This window comes from Dermacentor silvarum, chromosome 7, assembly GCF_013339745.2.
Source record: "Dermacentor silvarum isolate Dsil-2018 chromosome 7, BIME_Dsil_1.4, whole genome shotgun sequence".
NCBI lineage: Eukaryota > Metazoa > Arthropoda > Arachnida > Ixodida > Ixodidae > Dermacentor > Dermacentor silvarum.
Window position 1 is genome coordinate 142,031,640 of NC_051160.1, and position 17,949 is coordinate 142,049,588.

Here is a 17,949-nt window from a genome sequence, read left to right on the forward strand (position 1 = left end):
GGGGAGAGGCCACAGCGTCTTACGCAGCCGTTTACACATGCCGGAACGTGCACCGCGTTTGCCGACGCCATCACATGACTGCTGAGAGAGTATAACCCCCGTATTCATAAACGCTCCTCGACTTGAACTTGACTTGCCACCGCCTTCAACGCGTTTCGAACGCGCTGCCCAAGGCGGTGGCAAGTCAAGTTCAAGTCGAGGAGCGTTTATCAATACGGGGGTAAGGCGGAGAGGCCACAGCGTCTTACACCAGCTTCTTACACGGGCCGTAACGCGCTAGCACAAACGCGTTAGAAACGCGCAGTTTTTCGTTAATGTTGGGTAGTTATTGTCATCGTGGTGCGTGTGTCCATGTGCGCTTCGTGGCGTAGTGGCTAGCGCCGCGCGTTCGGAAGCGAGGGGTCCCTGGTTCGATTCCGCGCTACGGACACAACTTTCGGAATTTTTTTTTCATAAAAGTAGACGTGGCTACCTACTACTACGACATACTACAGAGGAGGGACAGACCCGCACCCTAAGGAGCTTCGCCCCTAAAACGGTTGTTTCGTCGCGCGAAAGCTTCACGCAGTGACATTACTTGGTCCGCTGAATACCGCACTGAAAGTGACTACAACACAGCCGCCGCTAGTGCGAAAAAGCATTTTTGTTCTGTTACACTTCCGACTATCTTGTAAATTAATCCTCGTAAATTCTGGACCATAGTTAACGGTACTCCAATCAAAATAATCCAATTAACATACCCCAAAAATGAACCTGTGGCTTCTGAAGATTGCTGTAATGTATTTATTGATGTATTTTCTTCCCATGTTACCGCGATGCATCACAGATTACCGGTTGTATCCAATTCTGGTTTTTCGCCCATGGATTCAATTTCTATTGACTTGGTTGGTATTAGATGCCTAATTAACAATCAAAAAACGTCTTCCTCTGCTAGCCCAGACTGCCTGAATTCAAAAATTTTAAGTGTACTAATGTATTTTCTGCTGTAATTTTGTCGGACAGTTTCACTCAGTCATTGCAGCAGTCTGTTCTCCCACACGACTGGTGCGTGGGAAAGGTGATTCCAGTTCCCAAATCAGGTAACGCACACTTACCCAGCAATTACAGGCCTATCTCACTAACAAGCATTTCATGCAAAATTACCGAGCATATAATATATTCGCATTTGGCTGAGTTTTTAGAATCAAACTCCTTTTTCAACCGCTGTCAACCGCTTATCATTTACTAATGATCTCCTTTGCAATTTCTGATCTAGGTACCGACATTTAGTGCGTATTTCTTGATTTTGCCAAAGCTTTGTGACCCATGATTTACTTCTGCGTAAGTTGACTGAACTTAACTTGAGCATAAATGTACTCGAGTGGATAAAAATGTTGTCGCAGTTTCACCCGAAAGGCGAAGCATGAATTGCGATAGCAACTTAGTAGAGAGCTACACGGAGTAAGGATAGTAGTTTTATCCGCTGTACAAACTTGGACATGCAGCAGCACCGGCAACACACAGCACTGTTGTCGACGCCGTCGGCGTTTTGCCCGCGTTCGCACAAAATGCGTGCGGCGTTGGTGACTGTTGCCGGAGCCTCTGATATAAATAGGCACTTGGTGCCGCAGCTAAACGTCGCCTCCCTTCCCTGCCCCCCCCCCCCCCCCCCCACGGCCTTTCGTGCGTCAGAAGAAGGCGCGTTTGCTCTACATATATGGTGATTGTAAAGGAGGAAAGAGACGCCTACTTCTGCAGCCCTTAAGGGAGCACGGCACAGAACGCGCGTTTGTTCTCCGCCGTGCGTTCACTCCCCGTGAAAGCGCGCGTCCCTCGCGCCCTTTCACTCGCACATACAGCGTTCAGCGGCGCGCGGCGACGATTTCATCTCCATTGACGTCATACGGAACCTCACGGCGACGGCGACGGCAACGGCGACGGCGACGCCGACGGCAGAAATCTGCTTTGGAGTGTCCATATAATTGCTATCGCAATAAAAAATTTCTTTCTAACCGGACGCAGTTTGTTAACGCTAGTAATTGCAATTCTTTGTTTTATTATTTACCGGCAGGTGTTCCTCAAGGCTCAGGGAACGCTGCCGGTGCTCGGAGCCAACGGACGCACCCGCATCGAGCTCCGTGATTTTCCGACTTTCTCGCCGTAAATGTTCTTCTAAGTAAATGCTTTTTGCACGAGTGGGTGCGCGAAGTGTTTCCGAACCCGTGGATACCAATTTCACGTGCTTTCTGACGGCCATTCTCAAGTGAGAGTTTCTTTTTCCCTCGACCACATTTTCTCGCCCGACGGTTGGGCCTAGCGCAGTTGCGCGCCTAGGCTCAGCGCGGCCGCGCGTTCTCTCGCGGCCGCCCGCCTTTCCTACCGCACCCGGCCGCCCACCGACATGAAGTGCGTAGTAGAAGGAAACACGATCTCGACCGACGAATGGGAGGACGACTCTTGGCAGCCGCCGCCCGGTTTTCGTGCCCAGGAGAAGCGAAGGCTCGAGCTTCGCCAAGCCACGCCGGACCCGAAGGACGCCGAGCAAACGCGGCCACCTCGCAACGATCCGAAGCCACGACCGCCGCCCCAGCGACGACGCGGCCCCTTACCCAGGATGCCGGCCGACGCCATCCACATCGTGGGACGGCCCAAAACCCCAATCGACCTGACGAAGCTGCCGCCCTGGCAACTATACGAAGCCCTACTCAAGGCAGCGTCGCTACCGGACCAGCCGCTGGCGTCCCGCGACCAAGTGAGGGTCCACCCTACCAACAATACATTCACTCTAAGCGTGCAAGACTCAGCTCGAGCAAAGACGTACCTCCAAGTTACGTCCCTAAAATTCGGGGACCAGGCCATCGAAATTCACATTTACGCCCCGCCGCCAGACGATGCGTTTCGTGGGATCATGTTCCACGCATTCGACAATTTTTCTGATGAAGAAATCCTGCAAGACCTACAGGAGAGCAACCCGAATATGCCCGTGGTGGGCGGCCGCCGTATGGGACGGACCAGTCACATACTCGTCACGATGCTTGGGGATCATCTACCCCGATGAATATTTTACCACGGCGTGCACATACGCCTCTACCCTTTCTATCAGAAGGTGGAAGCCTGCTTCAATTGTCGCAAGGTGGGCCACCGAACCGACGTGTGCCCTCATCCCAGACGCAACCGCTGTTCCCGTTGCGGCGAAGACCACCCGCCGGCCCCGCAAGACGCCCAGCCGACATGCCAGGCCCGCTGCATTGTTTGCAACGGCGGACACACCACAAACAGTTCCAACTGTAAATATCGCTTCGTGAAGAAGCCAACGCCATCCGGTCCAAACTCAAACCGGTCTAAATCGCCTCGACGACCGTCGATCCTACGAACCGGCCGCTCGCCGTCCCGCGATCAGTCTTTCCCGCCTCTCGGCCAACCACCGCAGCAAGAACGGGCCAGTCGCTCGAGATCCCGCACCGGCAACAGATCTCCGTCCCGCTCGAGGTCCCGCTCGAGGACCCCGTCAACCAGCCGCTACTTCTTGGCCTCGTCCTCCCGGGGCGCTTCGACATCGGTCGACTGTTCCTTGGATTCGACCAAGGGCTCGTCGCAGTCGTCGTCCGGCCCCACGAAGGTTGCCTGGGCCCAAGGACCCCCGTCCTCGCTGAAGTCGTCGTCACAGGACCCGTCGCAAGACACACAGGTGAGGGAGCTGGTCAGAGAGAATATCTCTCTTAAGGCCCGATTGTCCTCGCAGCAGTCCCAAATCTCAACACTCCTATCCCAAATAGAAAACCTCACTCAGCACATACAGTCGCTCGACTCCAAATTGAATAGGGCCCTCACCCAACCGCCCGTAACAACCACCGTCCCACAGCAGCAGCAGCCGCAAGCCGCCGCTGCGGGAAAGCGTAAAGCCACCACTTCAACTGAGTCGCTTCAAATAGACGCATCCATTACAGGGGCAGTCACGAAAGCCGTAGCTGAGGCATTTCAAGCCAGCGACGCAAAGTTCGAATCCCGCTTTAACGCCTTGGATGCGAAATTCGAGACCCGTCTCAATACCATGCAACAAGCCATAGATGCCCGCTTCGCAAATCTAGAGCAGGCAATCGGCAACACGCACGCTTCGTACAACACTCTGAAGCAACACACAGAAAATGCGCTCGCTAGCGTTCATAAGCATCTTGGACGCCACCGCTCCTCATCGCGCAGTCGCCCCTCCACGCCGCAAGGGGCCACTCCCATGAATTAATCATGGCTCGTACAAATCTGATCATATGGCAGTGGAACTGCAGGGGGTACCGCAAAAAACGGAGCCATCTGCAGCAACTCATAAAGAAATTACAAAACGATCCGCAGGCAAACACTGAATCAATTCCGGACGTCATCGCGTTGCAAGAAACGTCCGCCCCGGCCACCCTTCCTAGCTACGCGGCCTACCAGCAGCTCGACCCGCACGGCTCCCCTTGCACTTCCACGCTTGTACACAACAACCTCACGGCCACACAGCACGATATAGAATACACAGACATCCCACACACACTCGTCGAAATCCTACCACGAAAACGCATGGACCGGTCGCTATTCGTTCGGAACGTTTATTGTTCCCCGCGAGCAGCCGTAGAAAATTTCTCTCATCTTTTTCGCAAAACACTAGCACTCGCCGGCGACGCACAACTGCTCGTGCTCGGCGATTTCAACGCACGCCACCCTGACTGGGGCTACATGCACACAAACCCCCGAGGCAAAAAGCTATGGTCCCTCGTGCAGGATCTGCGCCTTACTTTGCTAAACGACCCGCAACAGCCGCCCACCCGAATAGGCAACAGCGTATGCCGCGACACCTCGCCAGACCTCACGTTTTGCAAGAACGTGACGCGAGCGTCCTGGGAGAACACGGGCCTACTTGCGGGCAGCGATCACTACATCCTTGCGACCACAGTGCAGACATTCGTCTGCAAGAAGCCCAAGCCCACGGCACGCATCACGGAATGGCCCAAGTTCCGCAAGCTGCGCGAAGAGCAAGCCCCGGACGCCATTACCGACCTCCGCGACTGGATCTCTTCTTTGCACGAGCACGTGAACATCACGACGCGCGAGATAGAAGCGACCGCCACCGATTCGCCTACGACTTACTCTCGTCTTCTGCACATGTGGGATGCGCATGCGAGCCTCCTCCGCAGGTGGCGACGGCAACGACACAACAGGAAGCTGCGCCGCCGCATCGAGGCGCTCGCACGCGATATCGAAAACCACAGTCACGCCCTCGCGCGGCAACAGTGGGGCCAGTTGTGCGACGGCCTGAACGGGCAGATGAGCAGCAACACAACTTGGCATCTTCTGCGTCACTTGCTCGATCCCGGCACTTCAAAGTCGTCATCCCAGAAACAGCTGCAACAGCTCCTGCACAACTACCCGGGAACGGACGCCGACTTACTCGACGAGCTAGCCGACCGCTACGTGGGCCTTGCCCCACCGAATACACCGCCACCACCGTTGCCCCCTTACAATGGCGATCCAAACCCCACGCTTGACGCCGATTTTACGGAGGCCGAAATGTATGCGGCTCTTCTCAAACTTCACACGACCTCGGCGCCCGGTCCCGACGGCGTTACAAACAAAGTACTAAGAAACCTCGACAACAAATCGGTTGTCGCACTCACGCAATATGCAAACGAGTGCTGGCATTCGGGCAAACTACCTCAAGAATGGAAACACGCGAAACTCGTGTTCATCCCGAAACCGGGCAAGAAGATGGATATCGCCAACTTACGTCCCATCTCGCTCACCTCGTGCCTCGGCAACTTGATCGAACACGTAGTCCTCGCCAGACTGCAAACTTACGCGGAAGAGAACGACCTGTTTCCACCGACGATGCTGGGGTTCCGTGCCCATCTTTCCACGCAAGACGCACTCGTTCAAATACATCACGACATACTTCGGACACCGCCTCACGCGGGAACCCGCGCCCTGCTCGGCATCGACCTCCACAAGGCCTTCGATACGGTGCAACACGCCGCTATTGCCTCGAACCTTGCCGCCATACATCCGGGCGAGCGCACGTACAATTACGTATGTGAATTCCTTTCAAACCGAACGGTAGAGCTCTCACTGGCCGGCGGCCTGACGTCCGCACGAATGAACCTCGGGGACAGAGGCACCCCTCAAGGGGCAGTCCTCTCCCCATTTCTTTTCAATCTGGTCATGAGTACACTTCCTGCCTCACTCGACGAGATCCCCGGCTTACGCCACACCATCTATGCCGATGATATTACACTGTGGACGGCCACTGGCTCGGATGGCCAGATTGAAGAGACCCTTCAACGTGCCGCCGACGCCGTCGTTCACCACGCAACGCAGGCAGGCCTCAAATGTTCGGAGAGCAAATCTGAACTCTTGCTGCTTAGACCTCCCGACCGCCGCAAGATCAAACACCCCCCTTTACCGACCATCCAAGTCTACGTAAATGGCACGGCTTTACCACAAGTGAACCACATGCGAATCCTCGGTCTTCACGTCCAAACAGGCCAATACAACACCACCACGCTCGACCGGCTGACCGTTGCGGTCACACAGACGGCCCGTCTCATCGCACGCGTGTCTGCCCGCCGGCAAGGCATGCGCGAAAAGGAACTTGTCCAACTCATTCACGCCTTCGTGATATCGCGCATCACCTACGCCCTACCGTACCTCCGCCTTTTACGCACCGAAAAGGACAGAGTCGAACGACTCATTCGCAAGGTCTACAAGCTAGCTCTAGGCCTTGCCCCCACCACCTCCACGACACATCTCCTGAGCCTCGGTCTTCACAACACCCTCGACGAATTGATTGAGGCACATCGCACTGCCCAAATACAACGTCTTCGCGGAAGCAAGACCGGCCGGTGGATCCTCGATCGCATCGGCCTCACTGCATCGCCCTCTGGCCAAGACCCGATCTGCCTACCTTCTCCGATACGACAACGCTTTGTAGTAAAACCACTACCGAAAAACATGCTGGCCGGTCACCACGACGGGCGTCGACAGGCGAGGGCGCAGGCCCTGCTCGAGACCTACGCCTCAAGCACAGAGGCAGCATATGTAGATGCGGCCCGTTACACCTCGCAGTCGAAAGCGTACGCTCTCAGCGTTATGGCTATCCGCACTCCCTCGGACACGACCACTGCCTTACGCATCGCCGGCTCCGTCCGCGCCCTAAACCCCGCCGAAGCCGAAGAAGCGGCTATCGCGCTTGCGGCATCTGCCGGTTACACTACAATACTTAGCGATTCGAAAACCGCCATATTTCACTTTGCTCGCGGCACCGTCACCCCTGGCACACTACGCCTTCTTCAACCCCTCGCTCGTCAGTCTGACGACGAGGACCCCCCACCCATCTCGCTAGTTTGGGTCCCTGCACACGCGGGCAACCCGGGAAACGAGGCCGCCCACCGGCAAGCTCGAGGATTCGTCAACCAAGCGGCGGGCAGTGCCACGGATCCCGAGGAGGGCCCCGGCGAGCCTCTGACCTCGTATCACGAAATCGCGCAACACTACCGCCTCGCTCGCCAAACAAAACCGCCACCGCACCCCAAACTCACGAAACCCCAGCAAATCGTTTGGCGCCGCCTTCAGACCCATTCGTTCCCTTGCCCGCAAATATAGTCACATATACCCCGACCTCTTTAGCCAACACTGTTCGCAGTGTGGCACGACCGCCACCCTTGCCCACATACTCTGGGACTGCAGCGAGGACCCACCCCCGCCTGATCTCCTGACCACTCCCTCGCCCGAAGCGTGGGATAACGTGCTCCGGAACTCTAGCCTCGACGTGCAACTCCGGGCCATTCAACGAGCCGAGGAGGTGGCGGCGAGGTACCGCCTGACCACCATCCTTCAGTGAATTTTTTTTTCACTTAAATAAAGTTGTTTCTCTCTCTCTCTCAAGGCTCAGTCTCTGGGTGCACTTCTCTTTCTAATCTATATTAACGATCTTCCGAACTGTGTTCTTTCTTCTTCCATAAAGTTTTTCGCGGATAACTGTGTTCTGTACCGTAAGATTACTTATTTTATTGCGATAGCAATTATATGGACACTCAAAAGCAGATTTCTGCCGTCGCCGTCGCCGTGAGGTTCCGTATGACGTCATTTGGAGAAGAAATCGTCGCCGGGCGCCGAACGCTGTATGTACGAGTGAAAGGGCGCGAGGGGCGCGTCTTTCACGGGGAGTGAACGCACGGCGGAGAACAAACGCGCGTTCTGCGCCGTGCTCGCTTAAGGGCTGCAGAAGTAGGCGTCTTTGTTCTCCTTCACAATCACCATGTATGTAGAGCAAACGCGCCTTCTTCCGACGAGCGAGAGGCCGTGGGGGAGGGGGAGGGAAGGGAGGCGACGTTTAGCTGCGGCACGCAGTGCCTATTTATATCAGAGGCTCCGGCAACAGTCACCAACGCCGCACGCATTTTGAGCGAACGCGGGCAAAACGCCGATGGCGTCGACAACAGTTCTGCGTGTTGCCGATGCTGTTGCATGTCCAAGTTTATACAGCTGATAAAGCTAATATCATTACTCCGTATAGCTCTCTACAAGTTTGCTATCGCAATTGATGCTTCGCCTTTCAGGTGAAACTGCGACAACTTTTTTCCGATTCCCAAGAGCTGCAGGACGATCTTAACCACGTAACTGAGTGGTGTTTTAATTGGTGTATGCAACTAAATTCAAATAAATGCAAGGCCATGCGAATATCTCGTAACACTGCCACGCACACTTACTTTATTAAAATGGTGCACCTGTGACGTCAGTTACCTCTTACAAGACTCTCGGCCTCTACATATCAAATAACCTTTTATGGCACTCACATTTTGATATGTTACTAATAACGCTAATAGCATCCTTGGTTACTTGCTCCGTAATTATAGCTCTGCCCATTCTTCCCTGAAGCTAACTGTTTACAAAACTTTAGTTCACTCCAAATTGGAGTATGCTTCAGTCATTTGAGATCCGACTCAGTCTTCATTAGTTTCTGCTCTAGAAAGTACTCAAAACCGCGGTGCACGCTATGTTTTATCTAATTATTCTCGCTATTCAAGTATCTCTTCAATGAAACCAACTCTGAACCTACCTGATCTTTCGTCACGCCGCAAATGTTCCCGTCTCTCCCTTGTTCCCAACGTTTTTCATTTGAACCCCCTTTTAAAAGAAACCCTTCTTGCCCCTCCGTCTTATATTTCGGCCCGCACTGACCACAGCCTTAAAGTAGGGGTGCCGTTGTGCCGTACAAACCGGTACAGTGACTCATTCATCCCAAGACAAGTACGGACTGGAATCGCCTTCCCGCATCAATCGCACTCATCACCGACTGTACCAACTTCAAGACTGCTGTTCAGAATGCCTATTGTTAATATTTTTTAAATATTTTTGTTTGTATTTTTACTGCATTACTTTTCTTTTCGACTCCACTCCTTTCTGTAACGCCTTCGGGCCTTGAAAGTACGTGAAATAAAATAAATAAATAAATAAATAAATAAATAAATTGTAATGAAGCAGAGGCGCCCCTGGGTATGTGCCGACTGAGGAGGAAGACGAAGGACCGTGTCGTGATCGCGAGAGAACCCCGTGCTACAAACAGTCCTTGCAGTGCCTACCAGTACCTAGCGTTCTTACAACGTTATCGACGACAATAAACCTCGTCGCATTTGGTGGAGGTTGCTGAGATCCTTCGCCTCGTCCTGGAGCTCCGCACTCGAACCCTGCCAACACCAACACGATCGCCCTGCACTATGCCTGATCCAGCCACTTCGTTGCCTGCACCACCGGCTGCCACTGTCGTCTGCGCCGGCGTCCCTCTTCATCGCGATCCACCCATTTTCAGCGGGACCGCCGAACACGACGTGGAAGCCTGGCTCTCATCGTACGAACGTGTAAGTGCCCATAACAAATGGGACGACCAGGCTAAGCTGTCCTATGTGTTCTTCTACCTCGCCGACGTAGCCAAACTGTGGTTCTTCAACCACGAATCAGACTTTTCAAGCTGGTCAGCATTTAAGACCCTTTTTGCCGAAGTGTTTGATCGCCCCGCTGTGCGTAAGCTACGCGCTGAACAGCGTCTGCGCCAGCGCGCACAGCAGCCTGGAGAGACCTTCACCAGCTACATCGAGGATGTTCTCGATTTGTGCAAGCGGGTAAATCCCACCATGTCAGAGGATGACAAGATTAAGCATATCCTCAAGGGCATCGAGGACGGCGCATTCCAGATGCTGCTGGCAAAAAGCCCAACGAGCGTATCAGTCCTTACTAACCTATGTCAGAGCTTTGACGAGCTGCGCCGCCAACGTTCCATCGCTCGCCAAAACATTCAGCTCACCGATTCCGTCTCGAGCATTGCGGTTTCTGCCGACCTTCTGCCCAACTCGACCCTATCGCAACACATAAAAGATTTTATTCGTGAAGAGGTGGCCAGGCAGCTATCGCTGCTGCCTCACAGCGACTCACCTTCGGCAGCTTTGACTCCGACGCTACAGCAAGCCATCCGGAATCAGATTTCGGAAGCGCTTCCTGCAGCTCCTCCAACCTCCCCACCCAATCCTATGAGTGTGCCGCAGCCATATGCCAACTTTCCCACCCACCGTACGTCGTTGCCGCTCAGTTACGCAGCCGTGGTTGCACGGCCTCCTCCGCCGCCAGCTTCCTTTTCATCGCCCGTGCATCCGGCTTCATTTCCAGTTGCCCGACCGTCACCGCCGTTTTTTCGTCCAACCTCGACGTGGCGCACTGAAGACAACCGGCCTATCTGCTTCGCCTGCGGCATTGCTGGCCATGTGGCGCGCTTCTGCCGCCGCCGCGCCACAACAACGCTTACCACCTTTGAAACGCCCACCTACGCACCACAATACGCCGCCGCGTCTCCATTTTCACCGAGACGTCTTGAAACTGATCGCCGATCAAAAACTCGTCGTTCCCCTTCTCCTCGTCGGCGTTCGATTTCGCCGCTGCGTCGTCGAGCTTCCACTGAAGCGGGAAACTGACTGGTGCAGTTCCTGAGGCAAGAACTGCTAATACGTCGACGTTCTCAAGACCTCCATCTTCGCCGCACAATGTTATTACCGTTTTTGTCGAGTGAGTACCCGCAGTTGCGCTAGTCGATACCGGAGCCGCCGTTTCCGTCATTCACGAGAACCTTCGTCGCAAACTCCGAAAAGTGACTACAGCTCCCTCTGGCCTTGGGCTCGCCACTGCCAGCGCGCAGCGAATTCACCCATCAGCTGTATGCACGGCCCGTGTTGTCATCAACGCCGTTCTGTACATAATCGAGTGTTTCGTGCTACCATCGTGCTCTCACGACCTCATCCTTGGTTGGGATTTTCTGTCACGTCATCATGCTGTCATTGACTGTTCGCGCGCAGAAGTTTCGCTTTTACCACTATGTGAATCACTGCTGACCGGCTCTCCTCGCGTTGCCGATAAACTCATTGTTGATGCCGACACAACCATACCCCCTGAGTCGTCGCTGGCTGTTGTCCTGTCGTCTGCTGCCGACTCTGACGCCACTGTAGTGTTCACGCCGTCCGATGTGTTTGCTCAGCGCAAGGGCATCGTTCTTCCGTTTGCCGTGCTCACTATAACATCTGGGTCAACTGTTATGCTGGTCACCAACTACTACCAGTACCCGATCAGCCTACTGCGTGGAGAGACCCTAGGATACGTGCAGGCGGTCGACTACGTTGACGATCTCGATGTTCCTACCGACTCCCACCGTTGTTACGTCGACGCCATCGCTTCTGTCTCAGACTCATCGTCTTCAGTGTGTTTTGACAACGCCATCGACCCTGCTCTTTCCCCATCTCATCGCCGCCAACTTCTCGCTCTCCTTCACAAGTTTCTTTCTTCTTTCGACTGCCATCAGACGTCATTGGGCCGTGCCACCGGTGTTTCTCACACCATCGACACCGGTTCCCACTCCCCCTTGCGACAGCGCCCGTATCGTGTATCGGCCAAAGAGCGACGAGTCATCACAGAGCAAGTGGACGACATGCTCAAACGGGAAGTCATCCGTCCTTCTCAAAGTCCTTGGTCTTCACCTGTCGTGTTGGTAAGAAAAAAAGATGGCTCCATTCGTTTTTGTGTCGACTACAGACGCCTAAACAAGATAACAAGAAAAGACGTTTATCCACTGCCTCGAATCGATGACGCTCTCGACTGCTTGCAAGGCGCAGAATATTTCACTTCCTTGGATCTGCGCTCCGGGTACTGGCAAGTTCCAATGGCCGAACCTGACCGTCCGAAAACCGCATTCGTTACACCCGATGGCCTCTACGAGTTTAACGTCATGCCCTTCGGGTTGTGCAACGCGCCTGCTACTTTTGAGCGTATGATCGATACCATCCTTCGCGGCCACAAATGGAAGACATGTCTATGTTACCTCGACGACATCGTCGTCTTCTCAACCGATTTTCCGACACACCTCGCTCGCCTGCATGACATTCTGACCTGTCTCGCCTCTGCCGGCCTACAGCTCAACCTCAAAAAGTGCCGTTTTGCTGCAAGCAAGTTAACCATCTTGGGTCACGTAGTCTCAAAGGACGGCGTCCTCCCGGACCCAGACAAGCTCCGCGCTGTTGCAGACTTCCCCACGCCCACGTCTATCAAAACCCTCAGAAGTTTTATTGGCTTATGTTCGTATTTTCGTCGCTTCGTACGCAACTTCGCATCCATCATGGCGCCCTTGACAAGTTTACTTTCCGACAGTAACGGCATAGCAGCGTGGTCACCTGAATGTGATACGGCATTTCAGCAGTTGCGCCACTTGTTGACTTCACCACCTATTCTTCGCCACTACGACCCTGCTGCTCCTACGGAAGTTCACACTGACGCCAGCGGAGTTGGCCTTGGTGCGGTCTTAGCGCAACGGAAAGCTGGCTATGGTGAATACGTCGTCGCTTATGCTAGCCGTACTCTGAAGAAAGCCGAATTGAATTACTCAGTGACAGAAAAGGAGTGCCTGGCGATCGTCTGGGCACTAAGCAAGTTTCGTCCATACCTTTACGGCCGTTCTTTCGCCGTAGTTACAGACCACCATGCCCTTTGTTGGCTTTCTTCCTTGAAAGACCCGTCGGGACGCTTAGGACGTTGGGCGCTTCGCTTGCAAGAGTACGACATCCGCGTCATGTACCGCTCCGGTCGCAAGCACTCCGACGCTGATGCGCTCTCCCGCTCCCCACTGACGCCTGACTTGGCGCCTTTGTCAGATTCCGCGTCCACCCTGTCACCATTGACCATCACCGACATGCACACAGAGCAGCGCAAGGACCCAACACTTGCAATGTTACTTGACTACCTTGCCGCTCCGTCTGATGTCCCTTCGACACGAGCACTGCGTCGCCAAGCAACCCACTTTTCCGTGCGAGACAACATTCTATATCGCCGCAACTATATGCCGGACGGTCGGAAATGGCTCCTTGCTATACCTCGTCATATGCGCTCTGACATCTGCGCATCTTTTCACGCTGATCCCCTAAGCGCTCATGCCGGCGTCCTCAAAACTTACACAAGGTTGCGTCAGCGCTATTATTGGCGAGGCATGTACAACTTTGTGCAAAAGTACATTCAGGCTTGTACTACTTGCCAACAGGGTAAGACACCTACACACCATTTCACAGGACCGTTGCAGCCGCTACCATGCCCGGCTCGTCCGTTCGACCGCGTCGGCATCGACCTCTACGGCCCGCTTCCATGCAGCGGGTGTGGAAATCGGTGGATTATTGTCGGCGTGATCATCTTACTCGCTACGCTGAGACTGCAGCTCTGCCGTCAGCGACCGCCCGTGAAGTTGGGTTTTTCATCCTTCGCAATTTTGTTCTTCGCCACGGTGCTCCCCGAGAACTACTGAGTGATAGGGGCCGTGTCTTCTTGTCGGAGGGTGTCGAAGCCCTCCTCACGGAGTGCAGGATCATTCACCGAAAATCGACCGCATACCATCCCCAAACCAACGGCCTGACCGAACGGTCCAATCGCACACTTGGCGACATGTTGCGGATGTATATTTCATCCGACCACTCCAACTGGGACACCGTACTCCCCTTTGTCACGTTCGCATACAACACCGCGACGCAAGCGACTACCGGCTTTTCCCCGTTTTTCCTTGTGTATGGCCGAGAGCCTTCCTGCCCTTTGGACACCATACTGCCGTACCAACCTGACACCGCAGAGTACACTCCGCTTTCCGAAGTCGCCAAGTATGCTGAAGATTGCCGTCAGCTGGCACGTTCTCTCACTAGCGAGACTCAAGAAAGTCAAAAGACACGACATGACGATACTCATCAACCACCACCCAGCTTTGCTCCCGGTTCACTTGTTTGGCTTTGGATACCAGCACATATTCCTGGCCTCTCTTCCAAACTCCTGGCGCGTTATCACGGTCCGTACCGTATCATCAATGCCACTTCACCGGTCAACTACATCGTTGAGCCGCTCACAGTGTCACCAGACCTGCGTCGTCGCGGGCGAGAGACAGTACATGTCAACCGCCTGAAACCGTATTACGACCCACTCATCTTCTCTGCGCCCTGAGTCGCCAGGGTGGCTATGCTTCGCTCCCGGGGCATTGTAATGAAGCAGAGGCGCCCCTGGGTATGTGCCGACTGAGGAGGAAGACGAAGGACCGTGTCGTGATCGCGAGAGAACCCCGTGCTACAAACAGTCCTTGCAGTGCCTACCAGTACCTAGCGTTCTTACAACGTTATCGACGACAACAAACCTCGTCGCAAAATAAATAAATAAATAAGTGACCACTCATTCGGCATTAGTGTTCTTACGTTGAGCGAGCACGGCGCCAAGGCCTACACAAACTGGGGTCAGTGTGAAGTTCCGTAGGTGCGCTTGGATCAAAATGGCGTAAGATAGGCGAAGACGTAAGTAGGCAGCGAAGAGTCGTAAACGTAACATCCAAGGCTTCCAACCAAAGTTCATTGTCGCCCTAGAGAAGTTTGTTTAGGGGTGCGATCTCAGAAGCGAAATTGCTAACGAATCGTCGAAAATAGGAGCATAGTCCAATGAAGCTGAGTATGCTTTCAAGTTAGTGGTCTTCGGGAATTCGGATACGACACGAAGTTTAGCAGGGTCGGGAAGAATGCCGTCTTTGGAGACAACGTGGCCTAGTATTTTCAGTTTTCTAGCTGCAAATAGGCACCTTTTCAAGTTAAGCTGGAGACCAGCATTCCGGAGACATGTCAAAACTGGATGTAAACGGCGAAGATGGGTCGGAAAATCTGGGGAAAGACGACAACGTCATCGAGGTAGCAGAGACAAGTATGCCACTTCAGGCTGCACAGGATGCCGTCCATCATGCGTTCAAAGGTGGCGGGCGCGTTGCACAGACCGAACGGCATTACAGTGAATTCATACAAGCCCTCTGGTGTTACAAATGCGGTTTTTGAACAGTCAGCGTCAGCCATGGGCACCTGCCAGTAGCCACAGCGGAAATCTAAGGAGGAAAAAAACTCTGCTGCTTGTAAACAGTCAAGTGCGTCCACGGTCTATACGTGGCAACAGGTATACATCATTTTGAGTAATCTTGTTAAGCCTTCGATAATCAACGGAAAATCGTATGGTGCCATCTTTTTTTCTTAACTAGGACGACTGGTGATGCCCAGGGACTACTAGAAGGCTTGAGCACACCGCGTTTGAGCATATCGTTCACCTGGTCATAATTAACACGTCTTTCGTTCGCTGATACTCGGTAGGGACGCTGCCGAATGGGTGCATGGCTTCCAGTGTCGAGAGTGTGCGAAACAGTCGTTGTGCGGCCGAGTGACGTTGCTTGACAGTCAAAAGAAGAAGAGAAGCCTTGGAGCAAGTGCAGTTCGACTCGCTGCGTCGTCGTAAGGTCACTGGCAAGAGATGGTGTCAAAGAACGCGGCAGTGACTGTGGAGGCGATTCCTCGAGTGCAGCTAGATAATCGGAGTTGTCCATTGTGCGTCCACAGTCTTGGGAGAGCAGAGCCAGTGGCTCTGCTCTCCCAAGGTTTCACAGCGGCGTAAAGTAATCGGTTTGACACACACATCAGAGAGACGCCATTGGTGAACTCGAGAACAGCGAACGGCAGTGGAAGTGATCGGCGGCGAGCTAACAGTTCAGACGACGTGAGAGTACTGTGCGGTCATCTAGAGAGTCAGAAGATACACTGACAAGAGCAGAAGACCACGCAGGTATAACGTTGTCTTCTGAAACGGTGATATTGATACAAGGGTCCTTCTTCCGGCAATATGAAGACGGGCTGTAATGTCCGGATGTGAAGTTCCAGATTTGCTGTTGTACCCAGCAGCTCCACCAATTGTAAAGGGGGTTTATTCGGGTCGTAGAGCAGTAGCGACAAACGCAGCACCACCAGCAGGTCGGGCGTAGCCAGAGAGTGAACTGGGTAGGAGTGTATATATTGTGAGACGACGCCCGAGACGAAGGCAGAGCTCTTGTATTGCCACACAGCGCGAGACAGCCCACGAAAACCAACCCGACAAAATGATGATGATCGTGAGGATGAGTATATACACATGAAGACGATGATGAACTGCACAGTTAGCGCTCACACTAACTCCCCCCCCCCCTCACGAAAGCGGCCGGCAAGGCAGCGAGTCAGAAACGGTCGGAACGCCGAAGGTACGGCTTCAGGCGAGAGACGTGAACAATTTCAGTGCTGCGGCAACGGCGGTCAGTAACCGAGCTAACAGGAGCTACGCGATAGTTCACGGCAGATGTTCTTTCAAGCATGGTATATGGGCCGCGATACCTGTGAAGAAATTTTTCACAGAGCCCTGGCGCTCGAACAGGTGTCCACAGTAGCACTTCGTCGCCTGGGCGGAACGAAATGACACGACGGGTCGCATCAAAACGGACTTTCCTCTTGTCCTGAATGGTCGCCGTGTGGGCGCGCGCAATTTTGCGGCAGTAGGCGACGCGGGCGGCGAACTCCTCTGGTAGAGATGTGTATGGAACAGAAGGCGTAGAGAGAAAAGTGGTGTCCAAAACAAAAGACTGTGCACGGCCGTACACGAGGAAAAAGGGGCTGTAGTTTGTTGCGCGTTGAACGGCAGTATTATATGCAAACGTGACGAAAGGAAGTATAGTGTCCCAGTTTTTGTGGTCGGGTTCATGTCGCACAGAGTTCGATGGAAACGCTCGGTAAGACCATTGGTTTGGGGATGGTACGCAGAGGTGGTCTTATGGATGGTGTTTGAGGCTTGCAGGACTTCAGCAAGAACATGGGAAAAAATGTCTTGCCACGGTCACTTAGAAGAACACGAGGGGCACCGTGGCGCAAGATAATGGCTTGCAGGACAAACTCGGCGACCTCAAAGGCCGCACCAGAAGGAAGAGCTGCCGTCTCAGCGTAGCGAGTGAGATGGTCCACGGCGGTGACAATCCAGCGGTGACCCGCGGGTGTAGGCGGAAGGGGACCGTATAAGTCGATGCCCACGAATTCAAAGGGAACGGACGGGCACGGCAATGGTTGTAAAGGGCCGGCGGGAAGAGAGGTCGAACCTTTTCGATGTTGGCATGACACACACGAACTGACGTACTTGGCAACACTAGTAGACAGGCCAGGCCAGAAACAGCAAGTCTTAATGTAGTCGTAGGTTTTATGAAATCCTAAGTGACCAGCCGTTGCGTCGTCGTGAAAAGCTTGTAAAATTTGCAGTTGAAGTGAGCGAGGGACGATTGGGACCCATCGGTGACCGGTAGGGTGGTAAACTTGCCGCAATAATGAGCCATCGTGAAGTTCAAACCGTACCAGTTGTCGTCTTAAGCGGCTGTTGGGAGGACGGGATAAGCCAGTGAGCCGGTCGATAATTGTGCGGTAGTACGTATCTGCCCGTTGCAGGGAGGCGAGGTCTTCTGAGGACAGAATGTCGACCGAGGTCACGAACCGTACCGGGGCCATGGTTGTGGTCGGTTGGCTGGGCGGTGCCGAACGGAGGGAAGGTGAGACATGGGCATTTGGCGACAGCGGG